The 27,466-nt window shown below is 38.4% G+C and overlaps 1 long non-coding RNA gene and 1 other non-coding gene across 2 annotated transcripts in view; one reads left to right on the top strand and one right to left on the bottom strand.

Annotated features, from left to right (window-relative positions):
* Window positions 1-27,466, top strand: part of LOC134800158 (uncharacterized) — a 119,910-nt gene that overhangs the window by 15,322 nt on the left and 77,122 nt on the right. The window lies entirely within an intron of this gene.
* Window positions 24,946-25,019, bottom strand: Trnav-gac (transfer RNA valine (anticodon GAC)). The gene has a single exon. It is a non-coding gene; the product is annotated as a tRNA-Val (tRNA).

The raw sequence follows: 27,466 nt of genomic DNA, 5'->3' as shown, positions 1-27,466 counted from the left end.
GGAACAACATGTTCCTCCAGGATATCAGTGACGTACTTGGCAGCGGTCAATCCACTGTCACGGCCCTCGCCAGGCACGAAAACCAGCTCTGTCCGCCCGTCGTAGGAAATGCCGCCCCAGAACATTACGGATCCACCGCCATTGGCGACCCTTTCGGAGAAGTAACATTGAACTAACTGTTTTTCTGGCCTTCTGTAGACTTCCTTTTCGGTCACATCCATTCAAGCACATTCTGCACTCTTTCAAGAAGAGAACTGGGGTTCATTGCTCAATGGCCCAGTCCTTGTGATTTTCAGAAAACTCTCTTTAGGCTGTACGGTGTCGCGCCAGTAATCTGGGCCCCGCTGCGGGCCTCCTGGGTATCAGGTTCGCTTTCTTAAGTCTTCTTCTTACTGTCCACTTACTGGCAGCCACTCCTCGTACCTCACGCAGACGCTGCTGGATGGCAATGCTTGTCTGGTGTCGATCTCGGAGAGATGTTGTGACAAAGAAGCGGTCGTCCCTCTCTGATGTACACTTTCTGCGGCCGCTTCTTGGTCTTGAAGTAAAGGATCGAGTCCCCTGGAACCTCTGGTAAACTCTACAAATTGCAGATTGGCTTAAATTCAGCTCGGCAGCTACTGAACGTTGGCTACGCCCCGCTTGCAGGGGCTGGACGATTTGGCGGACTTCAGCTTCAGTGGTTTCCATTTTTTCACGGGAAAATACGCGGAGATATGTACCCCTTTCTGCCCCCCGTTTTATAGGAGTCAAGGGTAGCGCAACTCGTGCGCGTGATAACGTGAAACCGCTTACATCGGGAAAATGCCGATAATTTGAAAAATACTGGGTCGGTTTCCATGTTTTTTTTACTTTTCGTAAAGCTAAAACTTCAAGGAACATGATTACATTAAAATAATTTAGTGAAATTAACCAGTTTACAAATATATTGGGTGCGGACGAAAAAATACAAAGTGATGCAATACTTTTGCACGCGAGTGTATATAGCGAAATTATTTTTTTATAAAATGTATACTCCAGTTGGAAAATTATTAGCTAAATAAAATTTCATGTTAAATATATCCCCTAATTTTAATCACACAAACCTATCTACATGACACATAAGGCAAATTTAGATGAGAATTTTTCTTATAAGTCAAGACGAATCTTAAATTCATCAATACCAAAATTACTCAGCTTAACTTCGTTGGCACTGATAGGTACTAACTAGGTACAAGAGAGAAAATACTATCCCAATAGTAATAGTAATCTTTTGATCGTCAAATATCAGACGGTTTTGGTCGCCAATCTCTATCAAAAATTCCTCCCAAATAAAAAATGATAGTATATTTTTTAATGAGGTCCAAGTCTGAACGCGCAGTCATCGCATGTTATATTAATACTGCCCCCGCGTCACCGATGGAGCCCCGATCATTAAGGGATAATTATCATCTACTCCACAGGAAGCTGAAGGGTTCCCACTCGGAAATCTGATTCTTTCTCCGTCTCTGTTTTTAGACGGAAGCCGTGTTTGCCAAATTACGGTTTTCGAATTAAATGGTCCGTGTGTTTTTCTATAGATTTGTAGCTAAGTTTTGAAATTAAGTCTAGTACCAGAGGGTGTGCAATAGCATTTTCCCCCATGTATTGTTTTACTTGTAAGTATACATACGAACTTAGTAACGAAAAAATATAGATAAAACTTTAGTTTTCTAAATTATCATCATCTTCTTCGCCCTCTTGTGTTTCATAATTATATGAAACTTGAACTGCATGTAATACCTACCTTTCTTGACCCTTGGGCACCTCAAACTTCAAATAACCTGCCTTGAAGTCGTTAACAAAACGTTACAAAAGACCCACACAACCTCAAATTTAAAATTCACATTAATTAATACACGTAACAATAGTTTTGTTTGCACCGTCCGGCAGAGCTTATTTTCTATACAATTGTTTAATTTTACGAAATTCTCGAGGGTAGTTAAATAAGTCAAATAGTGCAACAATACGTGTTGGTCATTAAAGATGCACGTTCGGTTCGGACCTTCGCCTTTTGTGTGATCTTTGTTTGCGGTGGTTGTAATTTGAATTTTGATGCTAGTTTTAAACGAACCTGAGGCTTTACCTGTTGAATTAACTACTTTATGTTTATTACGTTATATTTTTGGATTGGTACTTAGTAAAAAATCTTGTTACATATTTGGTTACGTTTTATGTTTATCCTTTATATGATATGAACAGTTATTCACCATTGTTAATTCAGAGACAAGTCAAGAAGAACCTATTGTCTTATCTTTTAATATACGACACGCAATGAGAATATAACGACAAACTAAAACACAAAATTGTAAAACTATTGAGCTTTACATTAAGCGGAAGAATCCACCTCAAACGACATTTAAATCTAACCAGATACCACTTTCCCTTTTGTGACACTTATTAAATCCGCATCCCCAAAAGTCGCTGGTGATCAATGAACAACAAACATAAAACCATAACCAAATGAATCCCATCAATGTCTTAACCATCAAACGTTGCGAACTTCGAATTTCCATCCAAAAGTCATTCTTGCGTGAACTCCAGCGCAAATTTCAGGCATAACAATGTACACAACCAAAGCTCGGACCTCTGGCGCGTAAAATTACTATCACCTGAAGGTAACCTTAGGTAAATATGTCGGCAAGAAATTCGCTTTGAACCCTTTCGGCCCTTTGTTGTTCAACTAAAACTATTCTGAGTTAATCCCTGGATAAACAGTGCTTGTTAATAAATTAACGTGTTATTAATATATGTTAACTGTGACCGTGTGGTGGGCATGTGTCCCCGGGGGGTGTATTTTGTATTCTGTTTCGTTAGAGAAAGGAACGGTTAAGAAACGGTAATTTGGACGCAGTGCGAGGAGCGCAGTAGGGTGATGCGAGGCGTTTTCAACGCTAGCCATGAAAATAGTAAGCTTAAAATTCATATTTTCACTCCAAATTTTTTCGAAACCTTTAATTTCTCAACGTCAGTAGTATTTACCTAGTCCAGTATCTGTTTTTTAGATTTGTCATCATGAGTCTACAACAATCAAAAATGTGGTCAATATGTATTGTAAAATCTGAGAGCAATTTATGTGATTTCCGTAGTTTTAAATAGTTCTTAGATTAAAATAATAGTGTTACCATTAAACATTTCTAACCCAAGAAGCCTCATGATATGAGACTTTAATACAGAAATAACATTACCATAATTCTGTACTCGTATAATACCACAAGTTGCTTATGCAAGCTTCGCAAAAATTACGAAGTTTGCACAAAAATGTTTTTGCTGACAAATGTGTCGATACCGAAATCGTGCGATACCGATTATGATCATCAGCAGATGGACACGTGGACAGAAGATGCTATTTTAAAGCATCTTGCTATAGAGTCTTGTTCATGTTCATTCCCATACTGTTCCTTTCTACCCATGCGAGGTCAGCTGTAAATATTGTAGCAATTTCGCTTTTTGCCCCGCACTCCAAACGAGGATGTGTTTGACTGACATGTTTGTTTTGTTCGCATTATTGTGCTCCTGGATCTTTGGTGCTTCTTTGAGAGGATTTTCCCGTCACCCGGACTAGACTAGTTAAATATTGCTTTTAATTTTTGATAGCATAGCTCGTTAGTTTCAGTTTTGTGAGGATTATATCGTTTTTGATGATTATTGTGTATAAATTGATTGTGTCCTCTTTAATCTATAGTTTTCTTTGTTTCAAATAGATACGAGTAAAGCAAATTTTGACTGATTATTCAGTGCAAAATCTGGATGAAGAGTGTTTTGTATTTTTCGACTCAATAAATGTTCCCTTTTTAGCAAGTCTTGTAAAGTTTTCAAACCTTTATGCGACTTACAATTTTACGAATCCCTTAAACAATACAAAGTTCAAGTTGTCCACAGATAAGAAAAAACGGACTATACCCCGTCAAGATACCTGTTCCAACGAACGCTAAACGATTAACTACACGTCAACCAAATCCCAAACCATATTGTATTCCGACAATAATCCCGCGAATCTTCGCAACCATTTCTTATATCCTAAGCTAATAAATACGGGAAAAACTCGGTCAGATCCCGTTGTAAGTGAGTGCTTTACGTCATATCCGAAATCCCGGTAAAGTGAGTCCAGCAAAGCCGGGAGTGTTCGATGGTGGCTCGCGATCTTCGTAATAGCAATAGCTTCGTATTAAAGCCCGACAGAAGACGTTGTTGGGGTGTGCCGCAAGGTTCTGTTGTTGGTGTTTATTTATTAGTTTTGCTGTGTTATGTGACTTATGTGTGTGTTACTTCGATTAGACTACGAATATTGTTGTAGCTCTTTTTGTTGATTACAGGAGGTCGTGGTATCCAATAGATAATTTTGGGGAAATGGGGTTTTGGCTTAGGTACCATCTTTTTGTTAAAATGTGTTAACTTTAAATTGCTAATAATAGAACTTTTAAAAACTGAATGCATTCCATTCCAATGTCGATAGAATTTTTCGTCTTTATTTATGTTGTACCTTTCTCTGTTATTAATTATAATTTGCCAAACCGGTTGCAACTAAAATCTGTTTGTCTGTCAAATCATCTATGACTGACGAGCCACTTATTTATGACTTATCTATGACATTTATGCTAGTTGCGAAAAGACAAAAACAAACCGACACGCGACATTTGTAACTTATAGTAAGCATCTGAAGTCTTTTATTTAATTTCTTATCGACATGCCATGTAATCACAACTATTTCTACAATTCTGTCATGTAACTTTCTTTGTAGCATATAGTCCTAAGGGTTATTTCTGAAGTTTTCTACATACATCAATTTCAATTTCAAATTTTATTTATTATTTATGTCATGGTTACATGTCATTGGGGTATTATAGGTACCTACATATTGTAGCTATTGTGTACATGCATGTATGATCTACCAAAATATGGCATGCAAAATCTTAAACTAACTTAATCGAGTTACGTAACCCGCCTCCGCTCCCGCTTCTCACTCGCACCCTCCCGTTATATCGGCGTGGCTTAGCGCTTTTTCATCAATCCTGCTTTATTACGGCGGATCCGCTTTTGTCTACGTCCGGATGGCGGTCATTTTGGCCTGACCGTCTCTATTACCACCCGATTCCATTCGTTCCTGTCGCCGCTGCCCGGATCTGTCTTGGCGTCATTCGCGACTTTTCAGAATAAGGCTTTAGGGGCCAGCATTTTTATTGATAAAGACAAATGCGGTGACGCGGGAACGCACTTATTGCTTTTATGGGTGTGATTATTTGATTGAGTGATCGTTTGGTCAGTGGCATCGGCTTAAGTTATACCATGTTATATTGACGGCATTTTTTTTCAATATACTCGTCAAATACATAAGATGCAAGGTTGTTAAAAAATATCACGCTTTGGTCATTTACTTATTAAATTATTCTTTTTTTTTATCAGCGCCTTGTATACTCTAATGTAGCTCATAAAAAAGCCATATTCTTGGCAATCCAGTGATAAATTCCTCCCAAGTAATTATCTAAGTATGTTAATGTTCCCTCATGAGTTGTTCCCAGTAAAATACAATCTTGAAATTTTTTCTTGCTCAATTACTTAATATTAATTCACAAATTGGCAGCGATTCCGCTTTTTGAACAATTTCTTCAAGACATTCCAAAGTGCATTCGGTAGGAAATTCACGATTGCCGTCTAGCCATTTCATCAAGCATTTGATTCCACCGTCAAAGCCTTCAAAATTTTCTTGGCCTTATTTCACCTTCTCCGTTTCTCGCTTGACGATGTTTTTTCCTCTTTTTAAGCCACTTGATGTATAAGCGTCCGTTCTCCCGGTTTGTTTTCTGTTTGGCAATTTTTAAAGGGATTACTTGGACCGGGTAGATCACGTCTCGGCTTACGGCGCAATATTTTAGGGAATATCGACCAAAGTGCCCTTTAATCTACTAATATAATGGGGTTTAGTTCTCCGTTCAATGGTTGCGTCTCATTGTGAGATATAATGTGAGGATTATGTGGATCCGGGGTATAGTTAAGATATAAACAGTTAAGATTCCCATTCATTGACGTTTGTTCGTCAATTGCATTATTTACTTTAGCGGGGTCTTGAGAGGTTTATCTTTTCGGGATTTCTTGATCGTAAGAAGTGTATAGTTGTATACAACTACTTAGGCCCAAAATCAATTAGAAATTATCAAATATGTACTTATAATTTTTCTTTGTAACTTTGCATTATGTGTCAGTTTGTTTGAATTTTATCAATTTGTCATAATTTTACGCTTGGATATAACATAATATGATGGAAATAATGGATTCTTCTTTAGATGTACACTCAGCCGTACAGGTAAATGCATGAATGAATTACGTTTATAATGTGTCCATGCGTTTTGCAGCTCGCTATAAATACATACAGTCTGATAACACAGTGGGTTTTGGACCGACATAATAGTGTCAGGATTTATATGGTTTGGTTTTAATCAAGCAGATAGGTCAGTACTTAACATAGTTGAATTTGTATTTAGTGAGAGTAATAGTGCAAAGAAATTGGATACAAGTGCTAAAATACCGTATAAACAAAAAATAAGCCTATTCAATACAAACAATTGTACAACCAGACTAAGAGCAGATCAAAAGATTGTCCTATGTCCCGGGCACCGATATCTGGCACGTTTCCCGATGGAAACGGGATTATATCATGCAACATTAGCATCCCGGACGCCATTAATAATGCGCCTTTTATTAAACTCGAGATAAATGATTATAGACTGTCCCCTTGTTTGTGGTTTTTTTCCCGCCATTGTTCTAGTAGGTTTGTGAAGGATGGTGTGAATTAGAATATTCACTCTGCTCACGGTGGAATACGAAAAGTAGAGATATTATGAAGACAAATACAATTATATAGTATAGACTAATGATTTTAAACTGTAGACAAGTGATTTCTTAACACTGTCTCTGTCATTACCCCACACTCTTGTGCCAAAGCAATATCACATAGTATACCGAACACATGTCTATAATCTCGCTATTTTGTCCATTACATCTACAATCTCACTATTTTAACAATTTAACAAAAAGGTGAAAAGTGCTTGTTTTTTTAAACAATACCATAAATCCTGAAAAAATTTCAATTATGTTAACAAGCCGTTACAAGCCCGTCTGCTTTGCTATTGCTTTAATTCGTGTAAGGACATTTACTCAACAAAAAATAACACATTTCTCAAGGAGCTTGACCATTTCTCAATGGTACTCCACGACTGTAACTACCCCGCAGTAGTGTGTACTAGTGTAGTCGAATACCCTATTAAAGTAAGGTCTAACAATTCATTCAAGTCAGGACTTTGTTTCATAAACAAAAAGTTTTTGTAAGTATTACTAATTTCTCAAGGAGGACCACTGGGACTGTCATTACCCCACACTAGTGTGCCCCAGCGGGGCGGGTATTGACAAATCGCGTAATACCGTAATCGAATGCCGCGCCCGCGACTAATGGGATTACCTTTATTTATCATTTTGCTATTCGTTCCTCGTACGAGAGCGGTGCTCAAACTGTACACATGTACGTCAAGTAAAAATGGCTTTTGTAAAAAAACAACAACAATGTTTTTGCTCAAATCATGCGTTTAGGCTTAAATTTATTTGATAATGAAGTTCTTAACTTCATTAGATCATTGAATAATTTTACGGTTTAGACTCTTGTTTTATGTCACTCGCGCGACATGTTGTGTGGTTCATTAGATCATGTAAGAATAGGAAGAATCATAGTTTTAGCTACTATCTCACGCAAGGCTAATTTTTTTAGTTACATCGTAACAAATTATGCATTCGTTAGGACAATAAACAGAACTGTCAGTATGAAATATTTCATAATGACAAAGACATATGTAACTTCGTATAAGACGAATAAAGTCTAAGGAAAAAACGTGCCTCGGAATTCAAGTAAAAGTCATTCTCGAATAGATGCCGCACACACCTTTAGCCTATCCTCGGCTAGATGGCGTGACGGCACCGTTTCATATTTAACAATTTTAACACATAGATATCAGTGAATGAACATGGATCAAAATGATATAAAAATAATAAAATCATTTATCCATATATATAAATTTTTTGATAACTTTATACGTTTTCATTTTGAGTTTTAGTCGTGTGTCCATAGATGGCAGTAAATTTACAGTGACTACAAAATTTACAATGACAGGACCCCTCTATACTATCTATTCTTTTTGATAATGATGATACTGGAGACGTTTTTGACACCCGACAATAGTAAAAGCGATTTGAAGCAGCACTTCAACTGCAAATATTTGTTCACAATTAGTGCTGCTCGTTTTTACCATTATGTAAATACAAACTAGTAAACATATTGAAATCTTTTTTTGCCGAATGCCACTCATGGCGTTGCATCCACTTTCCCAAAGATACAATAGAAATAGTTTATTTGGTGTCAATACAATACTCTTTATTGCACACCTCATACAGTTTACAATACATGTACGAATCAAACGACATTTAGAGGCAACACAACAGGCGGTATTATCGCTTAAGAGCTGAAGATACTACTCTGCAACGAGAAAGTTATTACGAATATATGTGTAGTACTTTTTTGTCATACAGTTTGAGTACCGTTGCCATCCGTCACATATTGTCACCTACTCAGCGACGCCGGAAAACATATTTGATTAGCGACCAGTGGCCAGGGGATGCGTGGGCGTCACGGAATTTTCCGATCTAGAAAGAACATGACATAAACAATAGTTATTCATTTTACATGGCGGCAAAGTGGTTTTTTAATCCCTCGTGCTGATATTGATACCTCGTGCGAGCGAGTGGTTCGAAAAGTGGAATCTTGAGCATTGCGAGGCTTCTAGGCACGCGTGTAAAACAAAATCCTTGTCGAGTTTTTTTTCTAGATAACGGGTCGTAAATAGGGACGGGATTGGTATGATGTTACATGCAGAAAAAATATTAACTGACATACATGTTTATATTGACGCTTCTCGTAAGTTTCGGTAGCTTACTTGGATAATAGCGATTGGACCGGTGTTCTTAAAGGTCGCAAGCTCAATTTTTTACATTTTGTCCTATCTAAAAATAATAATCACTACACCTTATAAAACAAAGTCCCCCGCCGCGTCATGTTTGTATGTTTGTTCGCGATAAACTCAAAAACTACTGGTTTTTAAGTTTAGATGTAATTTGTTAACCCGTGCGAAGCCGGGGCGGGTCGCTAGTTAAGTATATGGGTTTCCGTATAGTCACTTCTAGTAGTGTTTTTATCCGTCACCCCACATCAGAGCCAAGACCCCGCGTCTTGGGAAATACTTTTGAATAATCCGATAGTGATACTCGGACATCGGGCGTGATGTGTTGCGTCACGATTGTTGTTTTGGTGGACAATTTGATTTGTGACTATGTGACGTGCTGTACATAGTGATATTTCTCCTTACTTTTTGCTGGTATCTATTTAACCTCCTGAGACCCACCCACCGAACTTTAAGATACGTCAAAAATTTGCTAAGGATACGATATGAATCGGATATGTCAGTGTCAAAAGTCAAACAAAAACATCATTTTTGACACTGACATATCCGATCCAAGTCGTATCTTTAGGAAATTTTTGACGTATCTGTAAGTTCGAATCAGGCTGCCAGAATTAGGTAATTGTTTTGTTTTTGTATTTCAAACCCTTAGGCCTATTTGCACCATCCCACTAACCCGGGGCTAAGCGGTTAAACCGTTAACCCAGTGTCAAAATGTACTGGTAACCATGGTAACTCGAGGTTTAACCGGTTGACCCCGGGTTAGTGGAATGGTGCAAGTGGACCTTAATTACTTAATTAAACTTGATAAATTATGGAATATTTAGAAAATTATACCCGGCGTAGGAAGCTTTAGGTATATGTCAATGCTTGGTAGATATCGCTAGGCGATCAATATCAACGGATTTTTCATCTTGATCCAATTTGCCTCGGTCTACCCTAATAGTTGAGTATTGGCAATCACTGACATCCCCATAAAATAGTGAAAAATTTAAAATTAATGCGAAGAAAATGTTAAATACGTGTTAAGAAATTTAACCTGCGCTTACACTTTGTAACCATACATATTAAATGAACGTAGTGATAAACAAAGCCTTCTAATAACCCATCATTTGGTCACACCTTTCAATTACAACTAATAACTATAAGAGGTTTATATTTACATTTAAAACGCCACAACAATGTTTAAATTTCATATGTAGTTACAACCTTATTCTTTTAGATTTAACAGCTGCAACTATTTATATTAAAAACGCCACAACAATGTTTAAACTTCATTGTGACGTTCCACGGCAAAAGGTACCTTATGGCGGCTGGCGCTTACGTCGCATAGCGCCGCAATAATATTGGAGCGGCGTTAATAATAGCGTAAGCGCCAACCGCCATAAGGTACCTTTACCCGTGGGACGTCACATATGTAGTTACAACCTTTTTCATTTGGAATGGTAATCTCTGGAGAATCCCTGACGATCGCTGGCGGCCATTGGAATAAATAATCGCTATTTAATGGCGATAATGACAGGTTTTGGTCCCAAATCGATAGTTTAGGGATGTGTGTTTACAAGGATGTTCATTAAAGTTATTAACACCGTTTGGTTAAAAAATTCTGACGTAATGGGCTTATGAAATTGCATAAAGTTCGGTAACGTGAATTTAATTCAAGAAACATATATTGATCACTTTTGTCCCAAAAAATACGCATGAACGGTTTTTATATATGTTTTTAAAATTATTTCAGTGCGCCTCCCTTGGAACATTATATGAGTAAGGAAATTAAAAAAAATGAAAACCAATATAGCAATTTAGGCATACGGCGCGATTCGGGAAATGAATTAGAGATTCACTAGATATGAAATAGTAAAGATATGTGACGTCCCACGGGTAAAGGTACCTTATGGCGGTGGGCGATTATTAACGCCGCTCCAATATTATGCGCTATGCGACGTAAGCGCCAGCCGCCATAAGGTACCTTTTGCCGTGGAACGTCACATATCTTTACTATTTCATATCTAGTGAATCTCTAATTCATTTCCCAAATCGCGCCGATATTTTGATAAAACTCGTAGCTACACTTTCGTAGCAATTGACGTACAGTGCTACGTAACGTAGCCTGCTACAAAAGAACGAAAAGCGTAGCAAAGCAAAGTCTTTAACACATTCAACACCAAGAACCCGACTGTCGGGTACACTGTTCGTAGCGACTACGCGCTACATACGACGAAACCGTGGCTACGCGCTACGAGCGTAACCCGTAGCACTTAGTGGTATTGAATGTGTTAAGATGTAAAAAGGCAGCGCTCCGCAATTTGCAAAAAGCCGCTATGTTTAAATACGAAGCATATGCTAATAATAATAATTTGAGCCTTAAGTCAAATTTATATTCAGTAAAGCTTGATAAAGGTGATATAATAAAGATTCCTATGAAAATATATGAATATCATGAATATACTCCACCGTTCGACTATACCAATCCCCATCACTATCCGATAAGCGGCCACTCCCATTAGAAGTTAATTACCACATCAATTAATATCTGTTTTGCTAGGGCGTGCCATCGATGTCACATACTAACTATCCAGCTTATCTATTCACTAAACGTTTTACCCCACTATAAGGTGTAGTCCAGACCCCTGGTGTAAAGGGGCCCACTGATTAACAGTCCGCCGGACTGTATCGGCCTGTCAGTTGTTCGGAACTGTCAAAAAACTGACAGGCCGATACCGTCCGGCGGACTGTTAATCAGGGGGCCCCTTAAATTTCATTCGATAGCGTGACGTGCATCACGAAGCTACGTCAGAAGCGCTGGCCTAGCGGTAAGAGCGTGCGACTTTCAATCCAGAGCTACGTCAGAAGCGCTGGCCTAGCGGTAAGAGCGTGCGACTTTCAATCCGGAGCTACGTCAGAAGCGCTGGCCTAGCGGTAAGAGCGTGCGACTTTCAATCCGGAGCTACGTCAGAAGCGCTGGCCTAGCGGTAAGAGCGTGCGACTTTCAATCCGGAGCTACGTCAGAAGCGCTGGCCTAGCGGTAAGAGCGTGCGACTTTCAATCCGGAGCTACGTCAGAAGCGCTGGCCTAGCGGTAAGAGCGTGCGACTTTCAATCCGGAGCTACGTCAGAAGCGCTGGCCTAGCGGTAAGAGCGTGCGAATTTCAATCCGGAGCTACGTCAGAAGCGCTGGCCTAGCGGTAAGAGCGTGCGACTTTTAATCCGGAGCTACGTCAGAAGCGCTGGCCTAGCGGTAAGAGCGTGCGACTTTCAATCCGGAGCTACGTCAGAAGCGCTGGCCTAGCAGTAAGAGCGTGCGACTTTCAATCCGGAGGTTGCGGGTTCAAACCCCGGCTCGTACCAAAGAGTTTTTTGGAACTTATGTACGAAATATCATTTGATATTTACCAGTCGCTTTTCGGTGAAGGAAAACATCGTGAGGAAACCGGACTAATCCCAATAAGGCCTAGTTTATCCTATGGGTTGGAAGGTCAGATGGCAGTCGCTTTCGTAAAAACTAGTGCCTACGCCAATTCTCGGGATTAGTTGCCAAGCGGACCCCAGGCTCCCATGAGCCGTGGCAAAATGCCGGGACAACGCGTGGAAGTTGATGATGAGCGTGACGGGCGTTCGGGTTTGTTTTCTGTCTATTTTTGTATGGGATTTTGAACAGCGCGCCGAGCTCCGTTTTGGTAACTCAAAATCCCATACAAAATGACACTTAGCGCAACGCGTCACGTCAGTAACGTCATGCTGTCGAAGGAAATGTACACTAGGGGTTGTGACTTAATCCCTAAAGGGGCCCCCTGATTAACAATCCGCCGGATGGTATCTGCCTGTCAGTTGTTCGGAACTGTCAACTTTTTGTTCTAACTGACAGGCCGATTCCGTCCGGCGGACTGTTAAAGTGGGCCCCTTGTAACAAGCAAGTTGAATTTACCGACCGACCGGTCTGGCCTAGCGGGAGTAGGCCAATGGTCTACGACCCCGCCTGCGAAGCCAATGGTCCTGGGTTCGAATCCCGGTAAGGCCATTTGTTTGTGTGATGAGCACAAATATTTGTTCCAGAGTCATGGATGTTTTCTAAGTATTTGTATATTATATATATCGTTGTCTGAGTACCCACAACACAAGCCTTCTTGAGCTTACCGTGGGGCTTAGTCAATTTGTGTAAAAATGTCCCTATAATATTTATATTTATACCATACCATACCACGCGTACGTTATCATAGGTCAGACTTACACTGGTTAAATTAGAAATAAGTATGTTTTCTGAATGCCCTAGCATTGCCCGTTTTATGCAGTAGATCGTATGTCCTCTGGAAAATATTGGCGAATACGATCTTACAGACTTGTCCGGTTTATAGGTAATTAGCGGACAAATGACTAATAGGTTAATAACGATGTTTACTGTTTGCTGGGTTTCCTACAAGGTACTTAATCGATATGTACAAGATCAATGATAGTTGTAAAAGTCGTTAGATCAGACTTATCGAAGACTAGTTTCTGTCCGCGACTTTGTTTGTATGCAATGATGATGATTGACAAAAACTATCCTATGTACTTTCCTGATGGGGTTCGTGACATCTAAATCGGCTCAGCGATTTAAGTGTGATGAGGTAACTTCACTTCTCTGTCGTATCGCTCTTGACAGAGCGGTCGTGGTCACGTTGAGGCGTCCGCATCGGTAGTAGAGGCGGACACAGCCCTTCGCACGATCTCCCGCCATCTCTCCCTGTTGGCAGACTGTCTGTCACAGTCAGATACGCGGTTGCCCACTACGGATTTTATTTGGTCAGTCCAGCGTATAGGTGATCTGCCGCGCGATCTGGTTCCCTCCACTCTTCCTTGTACGACCAGTCGCTCTATTCTATGGAGTCGTTATCTCGCCTAGAGACAGACAGAGTTATTTATTATAATGTTAAGTAGGCATAGGTTCAGAACATACTGGTTTTTAAAAAGTAACCTAGCAAAAACAAATATAGGTACTAGGTAATAAATAAAATAAAACATTGAATTTGGAGCCCCATATAACATTAAAATAAAATCTAAACCGAATTCTGTTTCTCAAACTGCATTATATGTTACTTCGTACAGAAGCTTTTGCGCTAAGATCCTTTGGTCGAGCTAGTGGACCACTGTTTCATAATTAATTATAATAAGTTATACTTAGCCTTCCATTTCTCGGCCGTAGTTAATACTAATTACAATTACAAAAAAATCGCATGCAGCTAAAACATCTCGCATTATACGAGTGCATATTAGATTTAATGGCGCGCTCCGAACGTTTTAATCACAGTTATGTTCGGGTTGCACTCACGCGAGCGGCAAACGAATGTTCGCTGCGAATTAGGTACATCGAAAGTATAGTCACAGAATAAGTAATACTATTATCATACAGAACGGTTACGCATCGCCCCGCCCCGACTCGCATTACCTCGCCCCGCGACTGGCCGCGACATGAATCTGGCGGACTTCTGGCGTCCTCTCAGTAAAGCGACTTACCCACACATACACAATGACGCGTGTACAGACGTGCCGCGCACACATATAAACGCAAATGATTTTTGATGTATGGCGTGTCCGCCCTGTGGTATAGTCTTGCGAACCAGTTTTGTCAACACAAGAAACCGGAAATTTTGAAAATTGTAAGTCGTGAAAAATCGATCTCCTGTAGAAATTTAAATTTTGCGATTTTTTCTACTGAAATACGTTTGGCCAGACAGAATATTCATGTTACGTAAGTGTTTATGTTTAAGGTTGGTATTCCACCTGTCCAATTTATTTATCCGATGTGCATTGCTCACTCTCTCATTATGCAAAATGTGAGACGCAAATACTCGTTGGACCAAGATATTGGACAGATGGAAATACCATCCTCAGGCACGTTTGCGATGGTAATATCTTTCGCTGAATCAAAAAGTGAGTATTGTAGCAGTAATATTATATATTTTGGTTTATTATTTATTATTTTTTCCGCAGATTGATGGTATATTGTCATTGTCACTTCTTCTAGAATTATGCCACCCTCTTTAATAAAATGTTGTTAATTTTACAGCTTAGCTAAAGCTATCATGACGCCACATGTATTTCAAGTCACAAAAGTCAAAAATTAGTCTCTAGTTAATACAGTTAGAAAAAGACGGGTAGTGCATCTCGCGGGCGATATACTGCCGCGACATTCTTGTGCTTAGACCTACAAGGACAAGGAAACCTAGTTGGCACGAATTCGCCATTCTCGTGAATGAAACCCCAGGTTTATCAACGCTCTCGCGCTTCGCGCTCTCAAAGCGAATAAAGATATCTATATTCATTAAAATTTAAAACGCGCGCCGGGTATAAAATCCTAAAGGAGGGCGTGCTTACCTACGTGATTATACGTGTGTGTTTATGGATACTGTTTAATCCTTAGGTGTGACTTTGTGTGTGGAAAGGGTTATAGGAAGGCTTGTATTGATGATACGCTTATCTTTGACGTTGTTAGTATTTTAGCTTCACCATTTTGTTACGCACAGAAACAGAAGTTAGTAGATATTTGAACTTACTGTTATGAAAATGATCTGGTTGAAAAATCTTTTATTTGTTTCTGGTAATGATATTAGTATGAAAGGCATGCACGTGTATGGTCAAACTACTTAATGACAAAACTTTAAACCTTGTCAGTTTTTATTCGCAGTTTTCTACAAAAGAGCGTCCAAAAAGCCAAGAGTACTTATACAAAAAAGGGCTCACTTACTGGAAAATTTATTGGGAATGAGTTTAATACTTGCGGAAAATTAGTATTCATTTGAATCTTATAACTTGAAAGACAAGAATATCGCATTTTTGTTACCGGACTTATCGTGTTTTATATGTTTCATATCATATCCCATACCTATACATACCTTATTTTGGGTACCTACTCGCACTGGTCTGTTATGTAAAAGCAAGAGAACAAGCATCTCTATTGCTGTAACATGTGAGGTGTATTCGGGTAATTAGATAATCCTGAAAACCATTTAAATCACTCATATTCCGCTTTTCGGAATTATCCGCCACTTTTTTAGTACTTTATTCCTTTGGGAATTACACTTTACATCATATTTTACGTCACTGTTGAAAGCTTACTCTCTTTTTTCATAGTTTGAAATCCTATTTTATCATAAATTTATTTTTCAGTAAGGGGTCATCCATTAATTACGTCACACGTTTAGGGGGAGGGAGGGGGTCAAGAAAATGTGACATATTGTGACATGGGGGAGGGGGGAGACACAAACTTTGTGACGTCACTTTAACTTCATCAGTAACCGAAATTTTTTTTGAAATTATTTTATTCGCTGTACATTTAAATAACAAGTTTTTAAAACGATAATCGTTTTTATTCTTTTAATTTTCTTTCCTAAGCAGTTTTGGGTTATAAAATTACTAATATTTATATCGTCAAAAATATTTTGTTAAAATATTAATAATACTTACTTAATTCGATTTGGCAATTTCGTAGAAAAAATGTGACGTCACACTAGGGGGGAGGGGTTTGCCAAATGTGACCAAATGTGACAAGGGGGGGGGAGGGGTCAAAAAACCTAGAAATTCGTGTGACGTAATTAATGGATGACCCCTAAGTATAAATCTTTAATTGTAAAATATTCCTAACTAAAAACTTTTTCTTTCCAGGTAAGAAGACCCTCCAGGCCTCCAAGGCATCGTCTTCGGTAACGTAATTCAAATTTATCACCACCTATTCCCAATACAATCAACCCTCAAAACAAACCCTTTCCCCAATAACATTTTTAGCCAACAAATTATAATTCCGAATCACGCGCATCATTACACCCTATCTCCGCACAGCACCCCTTAACGTCTAATCGTGAATTATAAGACATAATAAAATTCTTTAATCAAAGAAAACAGGGGCCACCATTAACCAACGCGTCTACCTCAGTCGTTACAACATTTACATACGTGTTACCACCCCACCATAATTAACGGTATAAGAGAATCTTAGCATCTTATTACGCGCGTAACGGTATCCTTTTAGAAAATTGTAACAGACATCGTTATAACAACGGCAAATGATCACCGGGGAAATTTGCGCGTGTCAAAATTCAACAGCTAAGCACGCAGCCACGCACCTCTTAACGTCCCTTCCCTATTCGCACGGTATGTTTTTGTCGCTTATCGCGATATCTGTAGACACAGGAGCGCCGCGACATATCTCGCCCATGACATAGACTACTCGTCCCTTTAATTAATACAGTTAGAAAAAGACGGGAAGTCTATCTCGCGGGCGAGATACTGTCGCGGCACTCCTGTGCTAAGTCCACTGTGAAGTTTCAATAAGTCAGTGCAGCAGGCATATTATGGATGGTTTTATCCACGTGATAAAATTAGAGTCATTTGGTAACATTACGCCATTGAAAAACACCAGACACTGCCAGTATCACCCTGTCACGTAGACAAATACTACATCATATCCGTACAGTAATTGCATATATCCTATCCACAGTGATAAAAAAATGTACACGTATGATAGATAGCGTTATCCTTGTGATAAAATAAATGACACTACAGGCACTAAATATCACATGTTATATTCGTGCAGGACGTGTATATCCTTGTGATAAAATAAATGACACTACAGGCACTAAATATCACGTGTTATATTCGTGCAGGACGTGTAAGCATCTCAAACGCACATGATGTGAAATTCCTTCTACATAATTTACGCGATCACTTACCAATTATTTTTTTTCAGCGCAAGCGTGCTACTTAAACAAGCCATGTCTTCGCTTGGTAATTTCATCCGCGCTCGCATAGGAAGCCGGCTTAAGACTCACACGAAACTTAAATGTGGAATATCCTCTAATGAATCAGACAATATTTCGAGAGAGGTGGCAATAAAATCTCCCCGCCACCCACTAATGTGTACGAACACTTTGTCTAAGTTCAGGGAGGGGGTGTAAATATGTATCGATGTGGACAACCCTTTCTGGGCCCTTTTGTTTTGGTGTGAGGCGATGTTGTGATTTTTATAATCACTTTAATACTTTGCTTTGCATGTTTGTTGCTATTTGTTATTAAGAACATAAGTGGATAAATACAAACTCGGCTGCCCTAAGCAGAAAACAAGTAACCCAGTTTTGACAAATTTTTGAGGAGAGCAAAAAAACGTAATTTGTCAGTTTTGTTAGGTATTTGGTCTAAAATGTAACATCTGTTTATACCATTATGTTAAAGGCGATAAAATTAAGCTTATACGGAGTTTATTTTTTGTTATTCTTGTATATTAAACTTTGTACGGGCATAAAATGTTTTCTGTGTAGTTTACTGCCCGAAAATCTCAGAACCATTCTACACAAATTCAAGTATCTCGTGTTTAGCTTGGAAATAGCAAGCACTTTAGCTTCTTAAATATTAAACATATTTGGCTCTCCGCTCAATAACTTTTCCAATTTTCATGCAATTCTGAAGGAAATGGTACCAAATGAAAGCTAATAACATAGGCTACCGAAAACTGATTTTTATTTCTGTCAGGTTTATCGACTTCAAAATCCCTGTTAGATAATAAAACGCTTGAAAAAAAAAATATTTTTTTATATATTTTAAAGTTCTTTTATATTGGAAAATAGACTTATTTTTAATTAGTGATTGATGATGCCATCCTCGTACCTTCTGACACATGGTTATTGGTACTTATTTCATCGATTTTATTTATTTTCAAAGATTATTTTGTGATACGATGACCCATTCCTTCAACAAACCCTCTGTCTTGGTGGATGGGTGGTACCTACAGGATCCTGCTTCCGAACTTTTCTTTTTTAGGGTTCCATACCTCATAAGGAAAAAACGGAACCCTTATAGGATCACTTTGTTGTCCGTCCGTCCTCCGTCCATTTGTCTGTCAAGATCCTTTATCTCGGAAACGCGTGGAGGTATCGAGTTGAAATTAAAACCATATACTCAGGTCTACATTCCCTTAAAGATGTAGAAAAAATCAAACATCTACATTAACGTAAAAAAAAGATACGGTGGTTTATGCCAAAATACGTAAGTATATTACGACATTCTCAAGGGATTCAAAATTTTAAAGGGTAATTTAAGTAGGTGGGCAGTAGGTAGCTAGGCCAACGAGAAGTCCCGTTGCCCTAGAACTATGAAATTTGGCAAGTAATATTGTATTACATTATAAGTACTATAATCTGAAAACTATACATTTGTAAAAAATAAATAAAATCAATAACTAAATTTGTAAGGAACGCTCGGTGGGCGAGTCCGACTTGCATTTTTTTATAGTCCTATTTGACAGACGTGTTTGATAGGAATGAGGCAGGTGCATGGAATGGTGAGAGCTGGTGAGTTCATAAAAATCTATATTTGGGGACAATCTTACACTGGTTGACCTAGCCCCAAATTAAGCAAAGTTTGTACTATGAGTACTAGGCGACGATATATACATACGTGTATAGATAAATACATACTTAGGTACATAGTTACTTTATTTACTATTTAACTTTACTTGTAACAAAGTAAAAATCGAATTAAATCCTTCAAGTCAGTTTTACCTATTTCTTATAAAACCATATCGATCTGAAATTTTGCTGATATACACCTATTAATATGGTAAGTATATGTAATTGGTGGATCGCTTTAGTGGCTAGAGTTAAACCAAGAAAAGTCTGCAGAGATTTTGACAGCACAAGCTCAATCTCGAGAAGTCTATTAGTAGAGTTAGACCAAGAAAAGTCTGCATACGAGTAGATGTTGAGAGCACACCGCAGTGCAGGTGTTATTTTAAACGTCAAAGTTCTATGAAATTATGACATATAAATAACACTGGCACTGGTGTGCTTTCAACATCTCTGCAGACTTTTCTTGGTCGAACTCTACTAATAGACTTCTCGAGATTGACCTCAGATGATTCACTTTACCACATAATAAGTGTCTTTATAAAAATTCAAATTTTGGCATTAGCCTGGATTAAATATTTCCCTTTTGGTCAATTGAATACAGTCAGTTGTTGTTTGTTTCTAATTTTTTCCAAAACCTTTGGCACGGATACGGCATTATTATGATTTTCTCTTTCTTTGGCGTATTCTAGTGTTCTGTTTTCATTACTGTAGAGTCTACAGTGTAGACAATACAGATAATTTTAATTGTTTTAACAACACTTTTTCTTTAAACTTAAATTTCACAGACTTTTCACCTTTGACAGGAATTTTGCTAAGAAAATTTGTTTTCTATGTATGTTTTTAAACAAGGTACCTTTTGTATAAGTATGTAACTAATTTCTAACCTAAATCGCAGATTGTGTTGGGAGATACTTGTTTTACCATTGTAATAAACTAAATCGCACTTACGAACATCTACGCTAAACTCAAGTATCTCGGTTATCTATATGAATTACAAGTATCTCTGTTTAGTTACTTGTCTTTAGCGTAGAAATGGGACATATACTTGAATTTAGCGTAGAATTCAGGGTCAAAAAAAGATACTCGGATTTTAAAAACATGAATATTTTGAAAACTACACATTATTTTACAATTATTTTTTTGGTGAAAGATGCGCCTGAAATTGTAGATTCCGAAAATCCAAAAAAACCGTTTTTGAAAATTTTCGAGTTACTTGTTTTCTGCTTAGGGCAGCCGAACTGTACGTTTGTATAGAATCTTTACCAGTTCTGTAGTCGCACAAGTGCTAAGAAACATTTGAATTTTTCATTTCCGAAATTTGTGTCATTCTGTAAGAGCTTAAAACTCTCCTTAACACTTTGTCCAAGTTTAGAGGGGGTGTAAATATGTGTACGATTACTGGGCCCTTTTTTTAGTGCGAGACGCTGTTGTGATTTTTATAATCACTTAAATACTTTTCTTTGGATGTTTGCATTTTTGTTGTCAATAACATAAGTACAGACAGTTAGATAACTAGAGGCATACTTGCCTTGAACACGTCCCACTGCTGGGCACATGCCTCATTGTACATAAGTAGGTTCCACGGTATTCACACACACTTTTGAATTTCTTCTCTGTGCGGGTTTCCTCGCGTCTCACCGTTCACGATCTGTCATTGTTACTTTTTATGCGGTATGTTAAATACGGTATCATAATATTGGACACTTTAGTATCTGTAGAAGGCAATAAAGTTGAATTTATATCTCAGGATCCATTACTTTTTGCATCCGATGAATAATGCATTTTTGTTGCGACTTTTCATTCAATATGCATAGTCGTTAACGGGGAATGAAGACAATCCGTTATCTTACGATTTGCTAGTTTGGTTGTATGAAGGGTTACTAGGTATCTATCTTAATTTAGCGTTGAAATTATAATCTTTACTTTGAATATAACATTTCGTCGCGATTGCAAACTCTGTCCAATAATAAACAGAATGCCCGGATAAATAAACTAAAAGCATATGCCTGATGGGAAGCGGTTACCGCAGCCTGTGAAAGCCTGCAATACCAATGTCACATAGCTAATTGATTAAGAGAAGACAGAAGTCCTAGTAAACTTTAGCCCAGTTTCCGGTTTCATTTATCAGTGTAATTTCATTTAGATTTATGTGTCAATTCTTGACAACCTCATTTACGGATAACTCCAATATCCCTTGACATTTACCAAGGCATTGTAAAATAACGTAAGGAAAAAATCTCCTTGTATCAAAAAGTGTCCGCCAAAAAACCTGAAATAGGTGACGCTACAGTATCTAGAATAAATGATAAAAAATATCAAATCATTGACAGCGCACTTCACTCCGTAATAACGCCCACGTCCTTAGCTACTCTAGCGCTACTCTGGAGAGATTTGGAACTATTATTTACAGCTGACTGCTGGACACCTTTTACAACTGTTCTACCAAGAGATTTCGCTCCTTTTACTCTATACTCCATGACGAAATGTCTACATGACGCTATCAGTCGGAAATGGTGCGTAAGGGATCTCGCGAGAGCGTTTCGCGGTTTGCGGATGACTCCTTGGGTTTACACGCGTATCGTGTGCAAGTTTGTATTACTTGGCGATAAACACAGATGTAGGGAACGGGACGCAATGTATTAAGTAGAAATGACAGAAAATTACAAATATTACTTAATTGGTAGATTTATTTTTAAATTTCCATGTGTTATATGAACAATTTACCAAGACATTGCACCGTAAGAAATGTCTATGGATATGCTATAGGAATGCTATCAGTAAAGCGGCAAGTAAGGGATCTCGCTAGAGCGTTTTGTGGCTTGCGGATGACTCCTAGGGTTTACGCGCGTATCACATGCCAGTTTGTATTACTTGGCGATACACACAGGTGTGGGGAACGGAACGCAATGTGCACGGATGGCAGTTATGCGCGATTAAGTACGTCGAAACTATTATTAGGCGTCACATCACTGGAAAACCTATGACTTATCAATTATTTATTGATCTTCCGTTAGACCAAATAGGACATAATACATTTTTTGTATGAATATCGACAGAAAATATTTAATTCGTATGATTACATATTAATAAAACAGACGAATGAGGTAACGAGGAGCAACCAAAACGTAACGCTGAATACTGCGCAAGTGTTGAATCAACAGTCTCGTTAAATGCGATGTTTCTGATTTTAGTAGAGTAATTGGCAGACATTGACGAAACATTTTCATGAATTAATTTCATCGAATCCCTTTTGTACATTTTTTCGACTCGATAATAAGCTTCGTGTATTTTCGAGCTTCATGTAGGGAGCAAGATGAGCTGAAGGAGATTCCTTGGACCTCATGCAGAATGTAAAATTTTATCAACGAGATATGCCTCGTTGCCGTGCGTCGAACTTAGTTTTGCTGGGCATTTTCCGCAAAACGACATCCACTGTGCCTATTTTGCGTGAAACGAGTTGGGCTACCTCTACTCTAACCGCCCCAGCTCCTCCACGAAACCTAGCAAGGTCTTCAGGTTGCTAACTGCCTTCAGTGTGCACGGATTCCCTAGGTCTCCTCCAGTATACTCCAGTATACTTCTACCTGTTTACAGTCTAGGAGAATATGTTTTGATGTATTCTCTTCTTGGGGCTATCAGTTTTATCCATATTATGTAGGTGTTTGTTTAATGTGATGTCCTGTTTAATTCTACTATTTTACGTAGTTGGCTTACGTATATCGAACTTGCTCGCCATCCTTCTTACCCGTACAAAAGCGACCATAAACAAGTGGTTTGAGATGCGATGATTTATTGATTGCGCGCCGCCTCGGGACGCGATTGCCGACCCTTTTAATTATCATCCTGCTAATTGTGTTTGAGAGGGTAGCTGCCTAATCAGGGATGCTGGATAGTTGTGGAGTAAATAGTGCGCAGACTTTTCACACATACAGTGTTCAATGAATCATACAAAGTAAGCTGTGCAAAAGAAAGCCCGGTTCTTAAGGTTGTCTACTTTCAAAATTTCATAGTTTTATAAGTTTGAATGGATCCAAATTTTGCATCTATGTTCGCCAGTACCATAAACGAAACTTTTTGCGTCGGGGGTAAAACTTCAATTAATAAATCATGGAACACTTTTTTTTCTTCTATAAAGATTGAAAAAGCTCGTGACTATGAGCAGAAATAACATTAAAATGTCCATATTAACACAAAAAGTACATTGTACAACATTAAATCAAATAAATAAACTTAAATCGTTAAAAAAAACAAAAAAATATTCCAACTAATTGACACAGCGTCAAAAACAGCAAGCGCACTTGAAATTTTCACGCCAAAAGATCAATACAATTAGCGATATACAGGGTGATGCGAATAATCAAAGACAGCAATTAAGTCAGGTGCGCGCGGGGCGTTTTTAATACGCTTTAAACGCGGATCGCTATCGTAAACTGCCGGTAAGTGTTGCGGTCGCCTAGGGCTGCCAATGGAGGTGATGTCGAATAACCATTAAAATTCAAAATGTTTATACGACAACGGTTTCACTCACTTGAATTTTTAGTCGCTATTGGCGATATTTTAAAATATGTCTCACTAAAGTTTAATATCGATTAAAATTCAAGGTGGCAACTGAGTGAAAAATTAAGATAGAGTACTATAAACGAAAACTATAAATGTTACAAACTGTTCAAACTTGTTTGGTAGGAATAAGCATTTTCATTCAAATTAAACATTAATTCGTAGTTTCTCTTCCCTCTCCAAGCTAAGATAAGAGAACCAACCACTCCAAGAATACTATATATACATGTATATAATAACTTCTACTCGTAAATATGTTTTCTTTTACGAAAGTAAATAGTTATTCATGTGTCAAAACAGCTTACAGGTATGTCATTTGATTTAGGAATGTAATAATATTTTTTTTACTTAATAATATGTATGTAGGTACCTAATAATATGAATACCATCAAGACATGTAACATGGCGTTATAAATAAAGTATTTGTATTTCTCGCCATATTCGTAAAATTTGTTCTATTTTTCTTTCTATGTTGTATAAAAATGTGCGCATAAAAATGGTGTCAACCCTAATATTGGCTCATTAGAGCTCACAAGTGCGTCAAAGGACGGCTTCGGACGAAGTCGCGCGCAATCATTCGACTCTTGTAATCATCGGAAATATTCAAACGCGGAAATTCACGCTTAAAGTTGGTTGGCGGAAAAAGAACACTCTGTATACACGATGTATAGTAAAAACATTTTGCGGATTGTTTACTGTATGTCCAGTAGAAACGTGAATTTTTAAGTATTTATTATTTATGTATATGTAGCAGGTATAGACTACAACTACTAGACGGAACACTATTAAGACAATTGAGGTCACCACACACATTATAAGCTCTCCCGTACAAATTCAGTATGGAAGCGCGACCGCTTATTACAGTTGCGCCCACAATTACGACCAGTACCTACTCCTGGAAATTAAAAATATTTACAATAATTAAGCTATTGGGGTTTACCTGGGCAATAAATTGTAAATACAGATGTCAATCACAATGAAAAAATCAACGATGATCAACTCTGGCCAACGTGGGACTCGAACCCACATCCTTGAATTGTCGGTCCATTATGCGTTACCAATTCCGCCAGCCGACCATCCGTCAATCAACGTGAATTTAGTCATTGCAACTGTGACAACGTCACTAGCGACATCTGCATTTACAATTGATTGAAATAGATTAACATTTACCTGGGCTGTTACTGTTATAGTATAAAATGGTGTAAAATACCAGTTGCTCGAATCGTAGCATTTTGCAAGTGAAATTGCTCCTATGTGTGAGAAAGAGCGTCTCGAGCGAAAGAAATGACTCTCGTGCTCTTTGTAAACGCTGATAATGCGGTGTCTGTTTAGTCTCTGATAGAATCATTGTATATATTAGGTCATTACCCATGAAATTGGCGTTTTGTTCGGAGAATTTCAACGAAACACGAATTTCCATACAATTAATTTTGCGGATATTTTTTTGATGGCTAATTCAAACCAAACAAAATTTTTCCAGTAATTTTTGACACCTTTAAGGTATGTTTTCAATATCTCCATTTCTTGAAAATTGGTACCATTAGAAAAATATAAGTAATTTTAATACTCGAACCGACAGCACATGAAAAGACCTATTTTCAAGGCTTAATTCTGAACACTTAACAATAAAAAATAACAATTAATTGCTGTCAAGCAGTTTGGCGAAATCATATTGTAGTTTTATTGTAATTGTGTATGTACTTTTGTAAAAAAAAAAAAACTAGGATCAGACTTATATCTATGAACAAAAACGCCAATTTCATAGGTAAGGACCTAATACTAATTGCAGGAGGTATTTATCCACGTGTGGACATCTAAAAACCGCTATTTTTAAAGATTCTTGTTTCAAATATTGCAAAAATCTGCAATAGAATGTAGACATCAAACGCCCCCCGCCGTACATAGTGCATCCGTCTATATATTAATTTTTCAACGAGCGTTGTGTGAGCTCTTGGAGCGTCGCCGCGGGCGTCGCAGACAGTCGCGAGTGCGGCGGACGCCTGACGATTGTATGTGGGGCCATATGGTACGCGATCAGACGTTTAAGCCGGAAACCCACAGCTGCGCACGTGGATACAAAAACGCTTTGTATGAAAGTGTGGGTAGATACTTCCACAGCAGTACACGAGCACGGAAGGACGTCACTGACACACGCGTGGCCTGTTCCGAAGTGCCCCCCAAACACACGCTAGCGCGCGTGACAGGCAAAGCCCCGCTGTGATCCACGCTGTTCCCGCTGTCCACGCTGCGGTCGAATGCCATAGCAACGTTGTATTCTGGGCAATAACCGGGAAAATCGAAGTTCACAAATTGCGGGCATCTTTCTCTGTCATTCTAATCATGCGTTCATTAGATTAAAAGAGAAAGATCTCCGCAATTTGCGAATTTAGGATTTCGCGGTAGGCCCTCTGATGACTGACTTGATGAAATGAGCTAACGTGCACAGCGTGCCTAGGTTGCAGTGGAAAGGTGACCCCAACTGTGTCGCATTATCATCATACAAACTAAAGCTTTGAATGTTGGAGACGCAATAAAATAAAATATATTTAATTAATACCCGACTTGCCATGGTCTAACCATGCATCATGCAGCGATGCTCTAATCTCTAGTAAGCAGTCACACTGGCTGTATCCGTACGGCTAGGGGACAATGTCTTCTTCACGACCAAAACACGCCCGTTTCATGGCCCCACTCAATAGGAAAGCGAGGGATAATAGCACGCGGTAAATAATTGTGGAATTGGCAGGGATTGTAATGTTTCAATATGCACAGTCCCATTCACCATCAGTGAGCGGATAGCTTAATTAAAGTATTATTAAGACTAATTGAACATAGATATGCTAAAGAATAAACCTATTGTTTTCATCCGCAGTTCTACTTTAGGTTATAAATGATGCTTTCCGAACATTGAACTCTTATAACACATGTTTTATTAATGTTATTTTATGTCCATTTATCCGAGAGTCCACAAGTCACCAAAACCGATGAGGTTCCTTCACTTCGTGATGATATTGTAACCAACTGTAATTATGTTCAAATCCAAAAAAGCATTTTTCAAATCGGCATTTTTAGGGTTCCGTACCCAAAGGGTAAAAACGGGACCCTATTACTAAGACTCCGCTGTCCGTTAATACGTCCATCTCATGAACCGTGATAGCTTGACTGTTGCCGATATAACAACAAATAATAAAAACAAAATAAAATAAATATTTAAGTGGGGCTCCCATACAACAATCGTGATTTTTTTTGCCGTTTTTTGCGTAATGGTGCGGAACCCTTCGTGCGCGAGTCCGACTCGCACTTGGACCGGTGTGAAGTTATCGGCCAAAGTTATCGGCGAACGATAACCCGACCAAATTAAGAAGTCGATATTTTCAACGTTTTTTTTCGTCATTAAAAAGAGCGTAAGTACATTAGTTTAAGGAGAAGTTGAATATCATCAATACTATTAATTACATTTCATCATAAATTTTACTATATAGCTGAAAAACATGCATCGTGACTGGTCGTAGAATTTTGTGCT

The sequence above is a fragment of the Cydia splendana genome, chromosome 19 (genome assembly GCF_910591565.1).
Source record: "Cydia splendana chromosome 19, ilCydSple1.2, whole genome shotgun sequence".
NCBI classification, from domain to species: Eukaryota; Metazoa; Arthropoda; class Insecta; order Lepidoptera; family Tortricidae; genus Cydia; species Cydia splendana.
Note: the sequence above shows the minus strand (reverse complement) of the source record. Positions and strands in the feature narration are given on the sequence as shown.